Below are 21,920 nucleotides of genomic sequence, written 5' to 3'. Positions count from 1 at the left end.
TCGTTGGCGTACAAGTTTAAGGTGAATTAATTAGTTGGCAACTATTTGGAGGGGGATTGGTTTTATTTCATCAACAACTTTTGTGCACACATGTTGAGGTTGATTTTTATTGTTCAATGTTTAAATTAATTCAATTTATTCGGATCAAGGATAATAACTTGAGCACCCTACTTCATTGGCTCCCTTTTCACACTTAAAAGGGGTTAGTTAGAGTTGGTTGAAGCTTTCTAGTGGTGCACCCCTTCTTGGGCACGATTATTGAGGCATGCATTATTTTATTGTTTCTTGGAGTGGTTGGCATGCTTTTGTAGGGTACGCTCTCCTAGATTGGTTGGACATCTTTATGACATGTCATATGGAGGAGTATTTTATTGAAGAGTTCTAACCACTTTGGTACATTCTCCTAGACACACTTTATTAGAACATTTTATTATTTCTGGATGGTTGAAGCATGATTTTCTAGGGTGCACCTCTCTTAGATGCTCTCTCATCTTTATTGCATAAATATTTCAATGACACTTGTCATCATTTTGATGTTCATCGTGTTCTTAGTTTTGCATCACTGATTTGCTCTCATGGGCCACATTTGCGTTCCTTAAAGTGGGAGTGTGAAGCTGATATGGGAGGCATATTAGAATAAGGTGGCAATACTCTTTGGTGTAGAGAAGATAGTAGCAATACTTCATAAGTATTTCCACTGGCCAAAGCTTCAACGAGATGTCCATTAATATATCAGATTGTATACTACTTGTGCCATTGCTAAACCAACCATGAAGTAGCAGTGGCTATATGCTCCTCTACCTACCCTAGACAAACCCTACTAGTTGGTCTGGATTACATGTCAGGTTTGCCTTCCACCAAGCATGGTAATGATTGTGTGTTTGTGCATCTTGATTGGTTCTCTAAGAGGCCATTTTGGCATAATGCAAGAAGAGTATGATAGCCAAAGCCACTGCTATACTTTTCTTTGAGCATGTTTGGGTTCATTTTGGGATACCTTAGACCATTATTTCAAATAGGGATAGTAGGTTCCTCAATGCATTTTGGTCCAACCTATGGTCTTTGATGGATACCAAGCTAACCCAATTGATCACCTTTTGATCCCTAAGCAGATGGACAAATAGAATTGGTTAATAGGATGATTGTACATATCTTGCACATGTACAACTCCAACTATCTATTTACATGGGACGAAAGCCTTCCATATGTTCAACATAGCTATAACAAAGCCCTCCACAACTCTATTGGCCATAGTCCTTTTTAGGTGTGCTTGGGGTTCCAACCATTGGCCCTAATTGATGTAGCTATGCCCATTGCATCTTCACGGAAAAAGTCCTCCCTTGATCAGGTTGAGGTATATAAAGCAACTAAATTTGTTGAATGGATCTAACACCTCCAACAATAGGTTCCTGATATCATGCAAAAGGATAATGCCAAGTACAAACAATGACATGGCCAACATAGGATTCCACACAAGTTTAAGGTTGGTGATAAGGTTTGGTTGCATTTATAGATAGAGTGCCTCACAAGTGCACATAGGAAGCTCATACCACTCCATATGGGCCTTACACAATTAGAAAAATTGTGGGCGAAAATGCTTTTGAATTAAGTGTTCCCCCCTTTCCTTGCCTTGCACCTAGTATTTAATGTGGAGTTGCTTCGACCGCATTTTCCACCTTTATTGGACACTTCAGACGTAACAGAGCAATTGTTCTCCATAAAATTCAATCTTGACTACATTGAATAGGCTAGAGTGGATTGGATCATGGACACCAAGAGAAAATAGGGGGCACGCCTCTAGACCATAACAGGGCCAAAGTCTCCTTATCTTCTCCATATCAGAGGGAATCCTATTTCATATTATATATGTAATTACATTGATGCATGTGGATTTGTATTTTTAAGTCCCTATATTTACATGTGGGATGTGATCTTCATGTGTAGATCCAACCAATATTGCCTCATAAAGGATGGAAAATCCTTTATCGTCAATGCATGCAATGGCAAGTGAAATATCTCGCTAGTATGTGCCAACCAGGCCAAAAGGTTACATGCCAATAGCACATAGAACTCTATCAAGTTTTCAAAGTGATGAAACTTCTTCACCAAGGCGAGTGGCTCACTGAGAGCTAAATTCAATGTATGTTTCCTCATTTGATGAGGGAACTTGAAATAATCGATACCATTTTTTTCCAAGGGTGGAGGACTGATCCAGGTGGATATTGGAGGCCAATCAACTCTTCCATTGACTCAATGGTTTTTTAATCTTCTTGGCGCTTTTTCTATGGTTTTTTGGGTCTCAAACTTATGGGGCCATTTTGAGGTCCTCAACATTGTTTTTTGGCAATTGAGGGGGGAGTGGGGGTAAAGGTTTGTGATAACATTTCTTTGCCCTAGTCGAAAGATGTAATCCTTGGATTGTTCTTTCCAACAAGCTATTGTGCGCCCAAACATAGATTCCATGCAAATGTTTCACCCTTGAGAAGTTGATGTACCAACTAACCACCTTGGCCCACAAACATTTTGGCATTTCATATTCTAGGTTTAGGGTTTTGGACCTCTAGGGCTCTTTCTGTGTTAAACGACCATTCTGTTGGTCAATTGTAACAACTTTTGCAAATGTGTGCAGCGACCATCTCTCTCTCTCTTCAGAGATAAATACCATCATACTAGCTAGTTTCTATTCAATAATATTTTGTTATTTTACTTGTTAATAGAAGTTGGGTTTTAACTATTTTAAGATGCCCTATATTATATTTCTCTTTGTGCTTGTTTCATTTCCTTTCCCACCTTTCATTTCATTCTTTGTACAACCTAGATCAACACAGTTAAAACTCCCTCTCAAATGTATTTATGGATTTTCACTTTTTAATCCTCTGGATTTGGAAAAACCAAAAAAGGCCATCCTTTCAAACTACGAATCTCTAGACTTTTGGATTTCACATCATCTTGATCATGTAGGGGCCACATCAAGCGCCTAGTAAACTTCTTAGCACCTATGTGCCACATCAACATGCCATGTTGGCATGCCACATCATCTAATCTTTTCCTCAATTCCACATTAGTAGTGACATCACTCTCCACATGGCTCCATGTGTTCCCCATGCGGTTTATCTTGCTCAAATCTAGATCCCAAAGTTTGTTTTTTTGGTTCATCTACACTTTAAATGGATTTTCAAGCTTTCTAGTTATATCACTTTACTCTAGCAACATGGTTGTGCCATGCTTGGTTGCACTGCTACGACATTTTTCCCATCCGGATCCTCCAACATTTGGATTTATCCTTTACACAATATTCAAATAAATATTGGATGTCTGGATATTCAAATATTTGAAACATCCCAAAAGTCTTGCTACATGGCTATAACAAAATATCAAATACACATATATTTGGATATTTGAATATTTGGAACATCCCAATTCTTCCAATATGCAATTTTAACAAACTAGTATTCCACTAGCACCTTAACATAGAATGCCTAGATGTTCAATTATCTGGATTTGTGGATAATGGGAACATATGATTTCATCGGGCCTCCACCCCTTTAGCTCTTTTCCTGCTAGTCCTCAATCACAACCCCCTTTCCGAGCCATAGGACCAAAGGATAAAGATAAACTCAATCATTGCATTTTCAAGAGTTATATGCTTTTGAAAGGTATTCCAATCTTGATATGGAGGACTAAAACTATCTTCGATAGGGAAGATGCTTTCCCATATCCCTCTAAGATTAAAAAGTCATTGTCAACCTATAAGGGTATCCTATTCATTGCCATTAACTAGAAATCTTCTCAAATTAAGAGAAAGGGAAGCCCAATGGCCAAATCCCCAAAATTTACTAGCCGAGGTGAGCTCTTCTCTTTCTTCAATTTTGACCCCTCAAGGCGTCCAAGCCTAAACAATCCTTTTAATATAATTCTATCATTGCACAAAAGTTGTTACATTAGCTTTCGTAACACCTTTCATTAGATGCTATATGAAAGCTCCTTCCTCTAAGTCTTCACACTAAAATCAAGGCTTCTCTTGCCTATCTGGAACAAACCCAACTCCTAGGGTTGTAACTCACTAAGAATTTTTCAAAACTAGTTAGTCATTATGGCTATCCAAGATTTTAAGGGGTTAACATCTCCTATCTTCTCAACCATAACATCACTCTTATCAAAGGCCCATTACATCCATACGTAAGGGCTTGATAATCCATTTTAAAAAATTCTATGAGAACTATGCTCAAACATTCATTACATTAAAGGAATAAGCATTAATATGCACTGCATGAACATATACAAATTCATTAGGAAAAAGACATAAATTTACACAATCATCATCATTATCTAAGAACTTGAACATATACACATGTATTGGGGTTTCATTCAAGAAAGACAATTACACTTATTTGAGTTGCTTTTCAGCTTTGCCCAAAATTGAAGAAGGAAAAGCTACTCTCCATGAAACCATAGGCTTAGTTGCACTATGAATTTCTTATAGCTAGCCACCCCCAAACTAGAACGCGCTGCCACCAGAGTGTTGTCACTCTGTCCCCTAAGGCTGAAGCATAGGGTGAACATATGAAGGCAACTATCCTTCATATATAGAAATTAGGTTCTTGTCTTTGAATCCATAGAGCCAGGGACAAGCACTAGTCACATAATTGCCATAATTGCCTTGCACAATAGGAGGGAGCCTTTCTCTACCTAATAATCCCTCAACATTTCCCTTTTCTAGTTTCACATGCTTACTCAATACACAACCTTTCCTTCCCTACTCAAGTTGAAGACTTTAGCTCTGATTTCTCAACCAAAAAAAGGGGAATTCATAGTCCTACATAGATCACTAGTTCTCAAAAGGTTTTATTGCACACCTTCTACTCTTATTTTCTCAATCTAAGAACCACTCGTGCGTTCTTGTCTTTGTTCCACATTTGCGCAAGTTCCTCTCAGTCTATTCATTGTTATTTTGTAACCATATTGCCCAAGATATTTCATGGTTTATTATGAAATTTCCAGAAGTTACTTCACCCCATACGCTTGGGATAGTTTCTGTACCTCTTCCATATCTCCCCATAATTACAGGTAGTTGGTAGTTCAACGACCAATCTAACTTTTGGAGGGTAAGGGATGTTGGCATTAAATTTTGGATAAGATATTTTTGTCGATAATGGGTTTCCCAATTCCTTCTCATAACTTCCTCTCATGGCATCCATGTAGGCTTCTCTCTTTAGCTTTTCGCAATGTGTATACACACACAAATAAATGCATTACATCAAATAAAAAATCATCTTAGCATTTCCCGACCTTATAAGTCAAAATAATAATAATCACAAAATGGGACTGTTACAATCCCTCTTCCTCTTAAAGGAATACCATCCTCATTGTTCTAATATATGTAATAGAAGCTATATATAGCAAACAAAAATGTATATGCCCTTTTCATGGCATCCTCCAATTCCCATATGGCCTCACCTGCTCCAAAATGTTTCTATTGCACCTTGATCTACATGATGGCTTAGTTCCATAGCAAGGTCTCCTTATCTAATCTGTATTGAGGATTTGGCTAAAAATCTTATTTGGTTTCTACCTGTATCATAGAGCAATTATGTTGGAAATGTAACTAGTTTCAATCTTCATAGTTGTTGTTGTACATATTTCAATATGTATCTTATGTAACAAAAAAAGAAGAAAATAAAAAGTTATTATTTTAAAGCATGGGTTTCATGCTCTTTATTGATGGTCTTCTAGGTAAAAACATGTTCTTCATGCTTTTAGGGTTTGTTAGGTCATATTATTTATTTCCATGAGTTAAGAGAGTGAACATCATTTTTATAAGACCCTTCGTGGCAAAATATATCTTGTAAAAGAATTTATTTTTAGTCTAGAAAGTCTTGGAAATTTCTAAAGTATAAGTCGGCCTAAAGGAGGGAATTCGACCCATTGGAAAGGTCATATAAAGGCGCAGTTCAACCTCATTTGACACTCAATTCACCACAAGTTTGATCTATCAAGAAAAATGTTCAATCTAAGGCTAAAAGAGTGAAGAAAGGAGGAGTGTAGGTATAGAAGGCAAGACGTAAAAGAAAAGCTTGTTTTTGGGCTCTATCTCTCTCACATGTGCGAAGAACTAGGGTTTTGCAGCGACAAAAGAGGCCGACACTGCAGGTCCGAATTGCAGGAAGATCAAATTGTAGGAATGAGTTGTTGGAAAAGCGAGTATCTTGTTTTGACTTCGTTGACCTTGTAAAATATTGTCTAGCTCAAGGGAATGTCCCTTGAAGAACTGTTTTGTTGTTGGATTAAGGTTTTTGTAGGTCGAAGTTACAAGTTGAAGGTGCAGGGTAAAGTTGCTGGATGAAATTGCAAGGTCGAAGTTACAGTTAGAAGCTGTTTGGTGCATGATTAAGCTATGATAAAGTAAAGGGCTGACATGTTACTTGGAGGAAGACTTGGTCGAGGGTTTGGGTCTTTGTTGTCTCAATTAAAGCAAATTTTATAAGAAGAGAAGAGTTTTTGGGTTTTCCCCTTGGAGGGGTTTTGCCTTGGCTTGGAGCCTAACTTCTGTGTCCATTGTCTTTATTATTTTGCACTTGATATTTGTTTGAAGAATATCTAATAAAGAAACACAAGAGGAATAAATAAAGCTCACAGGCAAGTATAAAGGATAAGGATAATTGAATTAATAAGCTACCACATTGCATTTTCCAACAAATTAATGATATGATTAATGTATATATTTATTAAGTTAAGATACACAGAATACATTATGTGCTTTCACAATAGGAGGTAAAGGAATGCCTATATGCTACTTGTCCTATTCTCTCTAGGATCTCGAATGGCCCAAAATAACATGGTGGTAACTTAGCTCATGAACATATTTTTAGAGATTCTCTTGGGATTGATTGTGAGATATACATGTTCTCCAGTTTGAACTCATAGGTTTTTTTATAAGTTACTTGACACATCCTCACCCCCCCCATTTCTTGTATTTCATGTGTCAGACACGACATGTGCATTACATGTATTCAACACTAGTTTGACTGGTGTCTTATTCACAAGACAAGAGTTTGACCCATGTTGGACACATGTTTGGTGAAAAAAGGCCCCGTGACTTATTAAAATTGTTTTTTGTCTCATTCTCATGCAATACAACTACATGTTTGGATTTCCTAGAGGTTTTGGAGTGCATTTAATGGTGATTAAGTAGTGTGAGAAGGGATTTCAAGTGAAGGGAAGTGGTTTTGTCCAAGCCCAACTAATTCTATGTAATTAGTGGTAATGTTAATTCTCAATGTTAGTTAGAATTTTAACATTAATATTAATTGTTTTAGGATGTTTGAGAGTGGTTCCAACCTCATTGAATTTCATATGGAGAAAACAAAATTTTAGATCCCACTCAAAATCCAACATACTTAACAGTTTTCGAGATTTTAGAATTTGGGGGATTGGAATGTGTTTCCATTTGATTTTTTCATGTATGAAGGTATGGAACTAGCATTTAATCAAGAGCACTGAGCCCTCTATATACCTCGATGTTGATGGAAATGATGGTTGAACTCCTCTATCATGGCCCTAGTTAAAGTGTGCCATTTCTCAAACGAAATCTCAATTTGGCGCGTTATTAGCTTTTCCTATCTTATTTTAATGCTTATAGAGCAATATTGATGACGAGGATTCAAATATAGGCAATGATTTTGATGATATGTAGCGCTAGTTGTTTTTTGTAGCATGTTTTTTTAGACTCTAGAGGCCATTTAGAGCCTCTTTGTTGATGTATTTTTAGTACAAGGACAGATTGCATTTGGTGCTATTTTGGTTAGATGCATGAGTTTTATGATTGAATTTGTATCATCATCATGTAAAATTGTAAATATTTTAGTTTCTAAACTCTAGAGAGATTTGAATATTTGTCCATATTTTGTTTTCATGTTTGATTCATTAATTTGTTACACACACACACACACATTCACACACACTTTATGTCTTGTTTCTAGGGTCATTGTGTCTCGTGTTAGACACTCGTTTTTTGTGTCTTCCACGTCTCATGTCATCGTGTCAAGTGACTTAGGTTTTGTTCTTGTATGTATAGCTTTTGTTGTTGACCTTTGGACGCTTTCAAGCTTTTCTTGATTTTTGCCACTTATTGTTCCATTTCCTTTAGCATATCGGGTCCAAGATTCATTTGATCCACTGGATTATCTCAGCTGATTGGGGTATTGCATTTTTGCCATATAATGCTTTAAAGGGACTCATTTTTAATTATCCTTGATAACCATTGTGGTAGGAAAATTCTACGAGAGGTAAGTGATCTTTTCACTTTTGGGTTGATTCATAATATACATTTTTAACATATCTTCATATCTTCCATCATCCAATTCACCCTTTGTCTGTCCATCTGTTTGAGGTGGTAGGATGTGTTGCATGGAAACTATGTTCCAAAACCTGCAAATAAAGATTTTTGAAAATATGAAGTGAAATTGGCATCACGGGGTGATATGATTTTCTCGAGCACGCCATGCAGTTTGAAGTTTTCTTTCACAAAAATAGTGGCAATATTGATTTCTTTATAGGTGGACTTCACCAGAATAAAGTGAGTTGCCTTGCTCACTTATCCACCACTACCATGATTGCATCACGCTGCTTGGCTATCCTACGCAGTGCAATGATTAAGTCCATAGATATGACTTCCCACTTTTGTTTTGTAACTTGTACATGTTGTAGCAATCATACATGGTGTTTATGATCCACTTAGTTGTTGGTATTATAGACACTTTGCAATATATTTCGTCTTATCCTTCTTCATTCTGGGTGAATAGTACAATTTTTTTGTGTGGTTGTTATCATCTTTGATAATTTAGATTGCTTGAGTAAGGCTTCTTATGGAGTTCATCCAATATAAGCCTCTTCAAGTTTGCTGCACTTAGTACATATAATTTGCCTTGGAATAGTAGTAGGTTGTCCTTTCTTTGCTGATATCCCCCACGTTTTGTCCCTTTTAGGATCTTGCTCCAAGCATACTCTTCAAGTCTGCTGCACTTGGTACATACAATCAGCGTTGGCATAGTAGTAGGTTGTCCTCTATTCGATGATATGCTCCACATTTTGTCCCTTTTGGGATCTTGGTCCAAGCATCCCTTCCCATAATTAGAGTGTTCATTATCCTATACACATATGCTAATTGCCACCATATGTATTATTTGTAGGCTTTGGCGAAGTACATCTACCAGTTGATTACCTTTTCCTTTAATGTGTCGAATCTCAAAATTCGTTGATAAGGGCCATCAATCTAGCTTTCCTGAATTTTAAATGAGGCTGGTTAAATAAATATCTCAACCCACTATGATTTGTCATCAACAAAAATCTTCTTCTAAGCAAGTAGGACCTCCACATATTTAGAGCATGCATAATGGTTGCAAGCTCTGGATTGTGTGTCACATAATGTTTCTCATGCTCATTCAAATTTCTAGATTCATAGTTGATCGCATGCTCTTCTTGCATGATAAATCCACCGAGTCCTTCCTTGTGGGCATCGTACAAACTAAGAATTCTTTGTTGATATCTACAATCTTTAGGATAGGTACATTGGTTAAGAGATGTTTCAGTCACTAAAAGATCACTTCAAACTCTATTGACCATTCAAATTTCACCGCTTTCTTCTATAATGAAGTGATTGGATGGCCAATCTTCACTTCAAGCTCTATTGACCATTAAAATCCTTAGATGAATCTTCTAAAATATCATGGTAGTCCCATAAATGATCTCATCTTTGACATATTTTGAGGTGCTTACCAATCCATATTTGCCTTAGTATTTTAGGGTGTAGTGCAACCGCTTCCCATGAAATTACATGCTCCAAATGACCCGCTGAACTTTGTATATAACCCGTGTTTTATTGGCACCTATAACACCTTTTTGAGGTGCTCCTCATACTCCTTGATCCATCCTTAGTATTTTAGTAAAGCTAAATGTCATCAATAAAAGATACAAGATAAATCTTCTAAAATATCATGGTAGTCCCATAAATGATCTCATCTTTGACATATTTTGAGGTGCTTACCAATCCATAATTGCCTTAGTATTTTAGGGCGTACTGCAACCCCTTCCTATGAAATTATGCTCCAAATGACCATTAAAATCCTTAGATGAATCTTCTAAAATATCATGGTAGTCCCATAAATGATCTCATCTTTGACATATTTTGAGGTGCTTACCAATCCATAATTGCCTTTGTATTTTAGGGGTACTGCAACCCCTTCCTATGAAATTACATGCTCCAAATGACCTACTGAACTTTGTATATAACCCGTGTTTTATTAGCACCTATAACACCTTTTTGAGGTGCTCCTCATACTCCTTGATCCATCCTTAGTATTTTAGTAAAGCTAAATGTCATCAATAAAAATTACAAGAAATTTATCTTGATATTTGTTGAGGATATTATTCATCAAACACACAAATGTGGTTGGTGCATTGGGAATCCCAAATGGCACCATTACAAACTCGTAATCCCCATATTGAGTCATGAATGTTGTCTTATGAATGTTTGTCTTTTATCTTGACTTGATGGGATCCCGATCTTAATTTTATATTGGAGAATATTGTGGCTCCCCTCAATTGATCGAATAAATCGTCGACTCGTGGCAATGAGTATTTGTTCTTGATAGTCATTCTGTTTAGTTCTTGATAGTTGGTGCATAACTTAAGAGTGACGTCTTTCTTCTCCATAAACAAGGCTAGTGGTCCTTAGGAAAATACACTTGGCATAATATCTCCATTATCCAACATTTATTTTCACTGTAACTTAAGTTATACCAGCTTAGGTGTACTCATTTTGCATGGTATTCGACAAGTCATTGTCTTTCTTAGGTGGCAATCTTGGTATCTCCTCTAGAAATATATCTTAGAAGTTTTGCAATATGGGGTGGTCTCTGAGCTTTTCCTACTAGCTATTTGTTGATTCCAATACATGAATATCAACCACTAACATCCTTTCCTATAGCATTTCTTAAGATGTAACGCTGAAATTTTCCTTATCAACATGGGATTTTGCACACCTTGTAAGTTCCTTTTCTTTCTTTCTTCATCTTCACATTTTAGTATTTTTTTTAAAGGGAAATCATCGTCTCTCTTATCCTGAGGGTGAGAGTGAGGGTCAATACAACAATATTCATAACCATGTAGCCATTACATCAATATTTCTCATCATCATGTCACTCACAGGGAATTGAACCTGGGTAGGGGAGATAACAACTATTTTTCCCAACCACCCAAGATAACCCCATTTGACTTCACATTCTAGAGTCTTATTAAAATAATCTAGTTTGGCTTTATGGAATATCAATCAGTGCATGCCAAATCAACATGTCATATGACCCTAGTGGAAACACATTCAAGGTTGCTTGCGTGTGCAATCCACTTATTTCAAATTGACATGCTTTAATGGATTCAATCACATTTCTCTTGGTTCACATTGCTAGTGGCTTAGTGTGTTTCTTTCTCTGTAAAACACACGCTTCAAAAATTTGTGGTGCAATATGGTTGACGTTAGAACCAGGGTCAATTAGAATATAAATAGAGTGGTTGACAAGTATATCTTCCATTTCCACCACTAAATTTGGTGGTTTGCTTACTGATTCTCGACAACTGCATAAATTTGTGGTACATTGCAGGCCCCACAATTGATAGTTTTAGCCTTTTAGACATCGTATAACCTCTTGTTATCATTTTGATTATGATGGAAATCTCATATCAAGTGCTCCTCCCCACATCCTCAACAATTTAGCAATCCTTTCTTTTATTTTTCCATCCCTTCCTCCACTGGTTTGGTTGGATTACTCCACCTTGAATGGGATAATTATGTTGGTTTACACTTTCTATTGGGAAATTGGATTTGAAACTTTTTCTTATTTGCTTGTATCGAAACCACGTTTCCTGACAAACTTAGGGGCAATGTGGGTGCATGGAAAGATATAATGGGGAAAGTTGGATTCCCATAGTCCAATATCATCAGACTTATCAATGAATTTGTCTTCAAGCCATCAGTACATTTCAAATAGATCAAACTCACACAAAGTTTCATGAATTTTGTAGTCTCTGTCTGCCAAAGGAGTATGATGAAAATCGATGGGAGGGTGGATCATAGGACTCATGGGTTCTTATTGTCCCTTATCTTTCAGAGGCATGATTGGATAAGGCTAAGAACACTGATGGAATCTTAGTTACGCAGGTTTGGAGGGTGTTGAAATGGGTTTGGGTTCAAGACAACATGAAACAAAGGCGCTGGCTTGAAAGTCAGTTAGCTGGTAAGATTCCCGGCCGAGTAAAATTATTGAAATTTGAATTGGCACACCTGTAACAGAAAAATGGTAATGGTAGTGTATGAAATCAGTAACCTATGAATGGTCGAAGGGAGGGAGTTTATAATGTCCGGGCTTTCCCGTTGATGATGGCGCAGGTCCGTTACATTAACGGTTAAGTAATTAAATTACTTAACGAGTTGATTTTGGAGGGAGCATATGTGATTGGCGGGAGCAATAGGTAGATGAGGTGGTGAGAGGGGATTAACAGGAGTGTAACGGATAGGGCGGTGGTTTCATATGGTAGTGAAAACCGTTTTTGGAGGGGGCCTGAGGTGGTTAGTGGTTTCAGCAAGGGGGGTGCGAAATCACGGAAAGGCGCCACGTCGCGGTGGGTCTGGGTTTGAATACCGCCCATTTCAGACCACCCCGGATGGTAAAGTTCGGATGGTGAGGGGGGGCCCGAAACATAACATTGGCTGTCAGATATGAAGAGGCGGGTGTGGATGAGGTGAAATGTGGCGGAGTTTTATCATGACGTGATTAGAGGATGGTGGGGTAGGGAAATGGATTTAATGTATAGCGAGGGAATGATCTTGAGCATATGGTGGGTTAGGGAAATGAATGAAAATATGAGCGGAGGAATGATGGTCGGGTGATGAAACTTATGAATAACGGGATAATGCACCAAATGTGCTTTGATATACATAACCTTAGAATAAACATTTATCCCTTTGCTTTTTCTTTTGCGCATGAAAATATATTTAAAATTCAAATTAGGATAAAAATTTCATGCTTATCCTGGAATCATCATTGTGCTTCTACCTACCCTTTTCTCACTTCAATTTTTTTCTAAGCTAACATTTTCTCTCCTTGCTTTGCGGGTGCATTTAAACTAGCAGACCCAAATCAATTTTTTTTATGAAAATCTACCTTATCCTATCACTTATTTCACCATTGATTCATATTAAACTGTTGAATCAATTTTATTTCTACCTAGCTACTGATTTACCAAGATTAAAATATTTGGTAAATCTTTATTCAGTAACCTATTCAACAGAAATTTAAATGTGTTCAATCATGATTAAACTGTATGATTTGAACAAAAAATTAGTCATTGTGGCATTCAAAAACAATTTGCACACAACCTTATTTGATAATGAATTAAAAGAACTAACTTATCAGTAGTGGCACTTAGACTTGCAACACTTTCTGTATTATTTTCTATGTTTTCTTTTGTGGGGTCTTTATTTCACTTTTTCTTGTTTATTTTTTAACATACCCTCTTTTCATTTTTTTTTTCATATATTTTTGGAAATCATTTGAATATTGAAATTTATGTACAATATGAAATTACAAATACAAAACATTCAATCACCTTGAGATCCTATAATTTATAGGACCTTAACACATGAAACCCATGCTTTAACAAGTCAATTTAATAATAATAAAAATTCTTTTTGCTTTTCTTTTGACAAATATATACATTTTGACTCAATTACAATTTATGAAGACCGAACCTAAATACATTCTTCAACACTCCCTCTTAACTAGGGAGGTATTCATATTTACATATAATCATAGAGGTACGTGGAAGATATCAAAACACATCATCTACGAAGAAGTTTAGGCACCGCAATGCCAGGAACTAGATCCCTGACCAGGGCAATCTATCCATTGGTCTCTCAACAATTTAGGCACTCCAATGCCACTGAATAGATTCCTGACTAGGGAAATCTAACCGGGTGGGACTAAGATGGACTCAAGATTTCAGCCTCTCTAGGTACCATCAGACTTATTTACTAACCATCAACCCATGGATCTAGGTGTGTATTTGAGGTCATAGCTCTATGCCCAACATCACCCTTCCAACTTTGGGACCTAGAAATCAACACAAAGTGTCGAATATATGTCCTCCCAGGAAATTCTTCACTCACAAAGCCTCAACACTCCTTGATCCAGAAGATCAAGGAAAACAAATCTCTCCTGATCAAACTGATCAGTAACCATCATGCTATCAAAACCTTCAAGAGATTTACATGTAGAAACAAAACCTTAATCAATAATATACTTTCACATTTACAAGATAAAATACAAACCTCTGGGGTATTTCAAACAAATTGGTGTTGCTTCTCAACACAGTATGAATATCAATCAAGTTTTTGACAGAAGATTCCTTAATCATACACTTTCCTTTCCTACTTCACATGCAACAATATATCCTTCAAAATGTATTCTCCAATCAAAGCTATGCTATATCCTCCCTCTCAATCAGGGAGATATCTTCTATCTGGGCTCCCTCTTAATCTTAGGGAGATCTCTTCTATCTAGGCTCCCTCTTAACCCAGGGAGATCTGCTTCTTCTTATTGGATATTTTTTCATGGATTCCGTCCTTGTTACTAGATTCATTCATATATCATGCTTATCACATGAACTTTACTTATGATCATTTTCACCATCCCGAAGATGACGTACTTGCACAACTTAGATAGCAAGTAAAACCAAATCTTATAGAAGCATGAAGTTGGCCATATCAGAATCTTATAATAACGGAAGCATTAGACTTTACAAACACAATTAGCAAGAGACTATATTTCAACTAGGAAAAAATTCCACTTTATAAAACTCATTTGATGGAGATGATGATTACATTGAATTCCTCTTTTTGAGAGGACCAAAGTCGACCTAAAGATCATCAAATTTGGAGAAGGGAAAGTGTATTTTTTGTATCATAAGCCCACATGTGCATATTTGATAAGATAGGCCCTAAAGCAAATTGGACATCATTGGAAGGCTATAAATACAAGTGACCTCAACCTCATTTGAAAAACATCATGAGACATTCTTCTACTCTCTTTGTTTTGGCTTGCATAGGTTTAAGGCACGTCCGCGGTGAATTGGTTTGCACGAAGGAGAATTGCAAGGTTTGAAGCTCGCATTTTGGTTTTAGGGTTTTGGGCCTCAGTTGCAGGCATGCCACAAAGAGATCTCGGTTGTAGCCGCTGTCTTACAGGCTCAAGGGAGAGACTGGAACCTTTGAAGCCGCTCCGACAACATGTCCTCCATGTGACTGGAAACTAGGGTTTGGTTTTTCAGTTGTTTGAAGTTTTCCCTTGTTAACCGCAGACAATGACAGTTCATTACATGGTTCTGAAATAGGGTTTTGAGTATGAGAAAGGTTAGATTTATCTCATGGATATTGTTTAGTTTATTTTTGTTGGATAATTTTATGGATGAAGATATGGATCATTGTACTCTCTTTTGCTGAATCATTTATTGACAATCTAATTAAAAGAAGAATTTGAAGAGGTTTTCCCCATAGTGGGTTTTTCCATGGTCTCCGACCAATCCTGGTGTATCTATGTGTGAATGCTTTTCTTTTATTGTTTCTTTATGTTCCGCTACATTGATGATGATGATATTGTTCTTTCTACATAGTTGCATATGTTGCTGAATAATGATGTAAATTTGAATAATGTTATGATGTTATGGGATGAATTTAATGTATAAATGAAATTATTAAAGCAAAGAAAAATATAGCCCTAAGAAAAAATTAACATGGTATCAAAGTTGGGTTGAAGAAAAGTCATGGAGATCACCCCTATGATGACACCAATGAAGGATGCAAGAGAGGATGGTGGAGACCTAAAAGAATACTGCAAGGTTTGAAGGTAACCCTAGGCAATTTGTGTATTATGGATTGATGGATATTATGAGGTTAGAGTTTGAGAGAAACCCTAGTTTATGGAAAATATTTGAGATATTAAATATAGAAACCTTAGCATGATCGATTGGAAAATGTTCAAGCACTTGTATCAGATTTGATGAAACCCTAGATAGGATAATTTCTATTAGGCCTGGTTTCTGATGAAGTTGATGAATATATATTGAAGGAAACAAGTGGACAATGGATAATGATGGCTCTTGAAGGATGGTTCAAGAGGGAGATGATCACCTTTCATTAAAGATAAGTATTTTCTGATTTATAGTGCTCCATTATGCCTTTACTTTTGTTTAGACTTATGGATCTAATTATTGTTTTGATTATTACTTATACTTCCTGCATGTATATGTGAGTATTTTGATACCTGTAACTTCTTTATGAGATATGATAAGTGGATCCTTCCGAAGGATAATCTAAAATATGGATACTGTAGGAAGAGAAGAATTAACATTGGAAAAGGTAAAGAGACACTTGATGAAAATGTGACAAAGTGCTACAATTGCCAATATAAAATAAGAGGGTCCACAAGTATCTAAACAATATAAGTTATGCATGGTGTTGTTTCAATGTTATGTTTCAACTGCAATATTGATGGCAAGGTAAGCCCTAAGACATGATGAGTATATGGCTCATGCATATGGAGGTTTGATTCATGATACCTATGATGAAATGATGCACTTGGTAGTGAACAAATATCTTATTTTTTAGACATGATGAACTTCTTGATTCTATGAAGCTACTTAATATTGATCTTTGATATATTGGTATACTTGATGTTTGGCTAACATCTATCATTTTGGATATATTGATCCCATAAATAAGGTTAGCACCTTGATTCTAATAGATGTTAACTTGATACTATTGATAATGTTTGTCAAAAGCATAGTATCCATGATGATAGGAGTGTAACAATGAGATTGATATTTAAGATCTTTTGTTGACTGTGGTTATGTTTTGATGTGCTTAGTTATTATGACATATGGTAAAATTGAATGGCCCTCCCTTGATGAAAATTTGATGTCATGATGAAGTAGCTGATGCTAACATGATATGACCATGATAAATATGTGATATAATTTGATTTGATGATCTGACTGTTTCGCTGATGGATGACATTATTATAGACATGTTGATGACTTGAATAATACTAGTTGAAGGGGATGCTCATTAAGAAGGATAAACTCTTCATAAGATCCCTACTTATTTACTGTTGAAGTATGATTTATGGATATGAATAGACAAATATCTAATATTTTTCATCTGCAGCAAAGTTTTGGTCCAAGAAGAAAGAGGTTTCCTTACTCTAAGCCTCAACCGAACGCAAGCAAGCCGAAGTGTGCCACTGTAGCCTTTCAATTGCACAGAGGAAGGGCTATGGGCGCGGTTAGGACTGTAGGACACAAAAGTGAAGCTTTGTGAAGTTCACCTGAAGGATGAGAGTCCTACAAACATGAAGCAAACAACAAAAAGTTTTATGAGTAGGGAAGTTTGAATATTTGACTTACTATAGAGAATTTGAATATGTTGACTAAACTTGTGTTTGCAGGGGACCATAATATGCACATTAACCATTGAAGCTAGTGTATGATAATATTTAATAACAATTGCAAAGGTTTGACTAGATTTGGCTGTTTGATATAAATAGGCAATGTTTGGAGTCTTAACATGATGCTTGATAATGATTTAGAATTTTGACTTGATGTTGATATATGTTTTGGGCTATAGATCTCATTGTGATAGAAAATTTTGGGTTTTTACTTGATGTATAATGATTTGATTTGACAACTGATGATTTGGATTGATAACAATGCTATATGGGCATAGTGACTTTCAATGACTTATATTAGTACTCAATAGATATTATGTATTGACATCATTAGCTTTGACACATTAGTTTAAGTATAAACAATTGTGATTCAGTATGAAGTAATCTCACAATAAATGGATGAAGCTTGCATGACTTATCCTTGGTGTATGCATTTGCATCTAGTGACGGAAATGATTTATATTATAATCATGAGGATGACTTGATGAAGTTTGGCTTGATATGGAATCATCTACTCTATTGATCCATCTCACGTCGATAACTCGACCCCTTCCACCTATAGGTGCTCTGAGACAATTTTCTCTCGCAGTGGATACCTCAATACCAAATATGGTTTGTAATAATCTTCCTTTGCTTGGTAAATGTCAATTTGTTGGCATGACAATAGATAAAGTCATAACTTGATATTTGGATATGAGCTCTACATATCACCTGGTTTCGTAAGAATTTGTTACAATGATATTGATGAGTTTGATATCAGTTTTGATCTGACATCTAAGGCTTGATAAACTAACTTAGTTATTTGATTGCACAATATTGATTTGTGTAAGGCTAAGCATATTGCTTTGGTCAAGCATTATGTTTGTAGAAATATTTGTATGAAGCAAGCTCCCTGATCCTGATATGTCTACATTGACAGTTATTGGGTGAAGCCAAGATGATGTGTCGATCAAAACTTCTACTTCAAAAGTGGTCCATGGTGTGGATTTGGTTTTGGTTTTATATACTGATGGTCTATTCTTGACAGGAAATGAGCCTCTGATGATCAAATTAAGAGGGAGATGGCATATGAAGCTCGAAATGAAGAATCATGGCATGTTGGATTATGTTCTGAATTTGGAAAAAGAAAATCTATATCATGAAGCTATTAATTTTTTTTTGGAAAGTGGAAATGCAAATATTTGGACACTCCGATTGAATTTCAAGAAGTTGTGAAGACATATTGTTGAACCTGACTTGGAAACCAATGGTTGATTAGAGTTGATGTTCCATGTGGACACACATATGTATAGATACATGTTTTTCATAGAACAACTTGAATGATTGAGCCGCTTCATACACATTGAGTTGCCACCGAGCACCCTTCAAGATATCTGCCTGGGACGATCATTTTGTTTTGGTCTGAGACATTATTCCTGTGATATGTGATTACATGGATGTACTGATCCTGTTTCAGATCATTGTTGATGAGATACAAACATTTGGATGCTGCCTTAATATGAGATATTCCATGATATTTTGGATGAGAATTCTGTAGCTTCAAGCACGATCGAGGTTAAGTACGATGTTGCTAGCATGACTAACTGTGAGGCAAGATGAAGAATCTCTTTGGAGAGATATTTGAGCAGGTTTTGGATATGAAAAGGATACATTTGCAATAATAATGAGTGGGTTCTGATTAATAGATATATTCAACTGGTGCTGCTGTATGAGACAAGCTTAGGCTTGTGGTTTCTACCTCTGTGAGAGGGAGGATGACTATGTTATCCTTTTTGTGAGTATGTATATTTTGTTCTAATATGATATTTGATTTGATATAATGTATGAACATGAGATAGCAACTATTGAGACATGATGATTACCAGATATGAGCACGATGATATGTCACTGATCTAGAGAGAGCATTGCTGATCAAGGACACTGAGCCAGCTGGAGAGGCCAATTGCTTGGCAATCTTTTCATATTTTATGAGTCAGATGAAAAGAGCTTAAAGGAGACTCGTTTTTTTGAGGAATGAGTGATGTTTTCAGATAGCAGCTAGTTCCGGGTAAGGTTTGGAACTTTCCAATCACGACAGTGTAAATAAGGTGGCTAATAGGATCACTAGTCGCAGTTGTTCCTCAAAAGGGGTAAACAATCAAATGGAGGCGAATGATCAGCTAAAACAGAGTGGAGGTGATGGTAAGAACACGACCAAGGCTCAAAAGCTGACGATAATCATTCACAACGGTTATTTACCAAAGGTGGGTTCATTTTTTAATGAGCTTGAACTTTGGTGGAATATATGCTCATTGCTAGGTTTAATTTTTAACGAGCTTGAACTTCGCGTAAAACTGCTCATGCCAGTCGTATAATAAAGATGTCTCATCAATAGGTTCATTTTTTAGGGAGCTGGCACCATTCGAAATTATGCTCTGATTCCTTTTATTATGTAAGCTAGGAACAACTAATCCTACGATTTTAAAGGGTTAAGAACCTACAAACTAAGAAAATAAATGGTCGTTTTTCACTTTCACGCAAAAGGGTTTGCATGCCCCCAGGTATAGCGAAGTAGAGTTTCCCAGGTTACCCCTCAATTTGCAGACAAAACATTTGTTCTATTGGGAAAGGCCTACCTTTTCCAAGTTACCCTTCAATTTGCAGACAAAACATTTGTTCTATCAGGAAAGGCCTACCTTCTAACAGAGGTATCTTATTTCGGTCTAATCCCATTTTCCTAAACGGACGGGTGTGTCAGACCAGTCATATATCCTCTGTGGAAACCTACCCTATACCTGAAGTTTTCCTGCCGAAGCAGACCAGGGTGCATGCCCCCTGGGTTTCAGTCACGACCACCGAATCACTTGCGCTCATCAGGTGGACGGACTGGAGATTGATGAGACATTCCTTGCACAAAAAGACCCGTTAGAGATGGAATTTGACTATTAGCTCTGTGTGAACTGGGGAATGAAATCTAGTCTACGAGCTGGACCACTTTGCCTTCATGCGGAAAACACATTACTTGAAAGAGTGAGGAGACAATGGCTCCTATGCTATAAATGTAGTCACGCCCAAGGAGTAGATTGTAATCTAAATGTCCTTGGACTACCATTACGTTTAGATAAACGGTTTTCCTTCTCAAAGTTATAGGCAAAATTGGAAGGATCCCTAACGGTCGATTGGTTCCTATGTCGAAGCCTGTCAGATTTCGCATCTCAAGCAAAAGCGATGGCAAACCAAGCGCTTTCCAAGCAATTGAGGAAAGGATACTCACAGAAGCCCCTTCATCTATGATGGTACCAACCATGATCATTTTGTAAGTTTGAACTATGATTCAGAATGGTACATTAGATGGTACACGGGGTCTGCCTAGTAGATTTCAATTGAAGGAAACGACTAGGTTGCTTGGAGGTGGGACCGAATAAACGGCCGGATACAACTCTGATGAATTTCCTTCATGTGGTAAAGGAATGGGCAGATTGCCCCCATGTTCATCGGAGTCTGTGTTTACGAAAAGAATTTGAATGATGTCGTTCTCATTCTCTTTGGTGACTGTATCATCTGAAGGTAAATCTTCTAAAGTCAAGATGGGGTCGACTGCCATCTCGACCTGTTGACTTTGGTCCGATGTGGACTCAGAGGGTTTATCTTCAATGATAGGTGCTTCGACTGACAACAAAGGTGGGTCAGTCGGATTTTCAACTAGCAATGGATTCGGAAAGAGTTTCTTGTACCCAGGAGGGAGTCGCTGCGGTGATGCAGGATGATTATCCAAGACTCTTTTAGCTTCGTCCAGGAAGGGACAACGGTGGAGGGCATGATCGCCTTCACACAGTCTGCAGGGAAATTTAGATTTCCCTTTTTGTCCGGTGACTTCGTTTTCACTAGTTGACGGTGTACTCTCAACATGATCGTCAGAGGTTGACGACACTGGATTGTGCAAGCGGGGAGACCAGTCCCTTAGGATCCATGGGATGCAAGGACAATCTCGGTGATAGTGGTCTCCTTTGCAGATGACACATGGAGATTTAGGTTTGGACGATGCAGTGTGTGGATTTTCGCTAGATGATGCATGATTGCCCCTTTTTGCCGTTGGCTCCTTCTTCTTCTTCTCCTTCCCCTTCTTCTTCTTCTCAGTTACTTGGTTTTTAGTTTTACTATCTTCACCAAGCGAAGAGGAAGAAGGAGAGGGAGAGACAAACAAAGTAGAAGGTTGGGGGGGAACTCTGGTATCATCTAGTTGCTGATTCGATTGTTCAGGAATCACAGTGCTTTGAACGACAGAGGTCGAGAAAAGCCATACCGGTAGGCCAATTATTAGTTCTGGAATGGACAATGTGGCCATAGGAGGTGTATCAAGATCTCCCCAAGAGGAGAAAGGACTAGGAT

The sequence above is a fragment of the Pinus tabuliformis genome, chromosome 3_2 (assembly GCF_031772625.1).
Source record: "Pinus tabuliformis cultivar Carrire ecotype Pingquan chromosome 3_2, CPIR1, whole genome shotgun sequence".
In the NCBI taxonomy this organism is placed as follows: domain Eukaryota; kingdom Viridiplantae; phylum Streptophyta; class Pinopsida; order Pinales; family Pinaceae; genus Pinus; species Pinus tabuliformis.
This window is presented reverse-complemented; position numbering follows the sequence as displayed.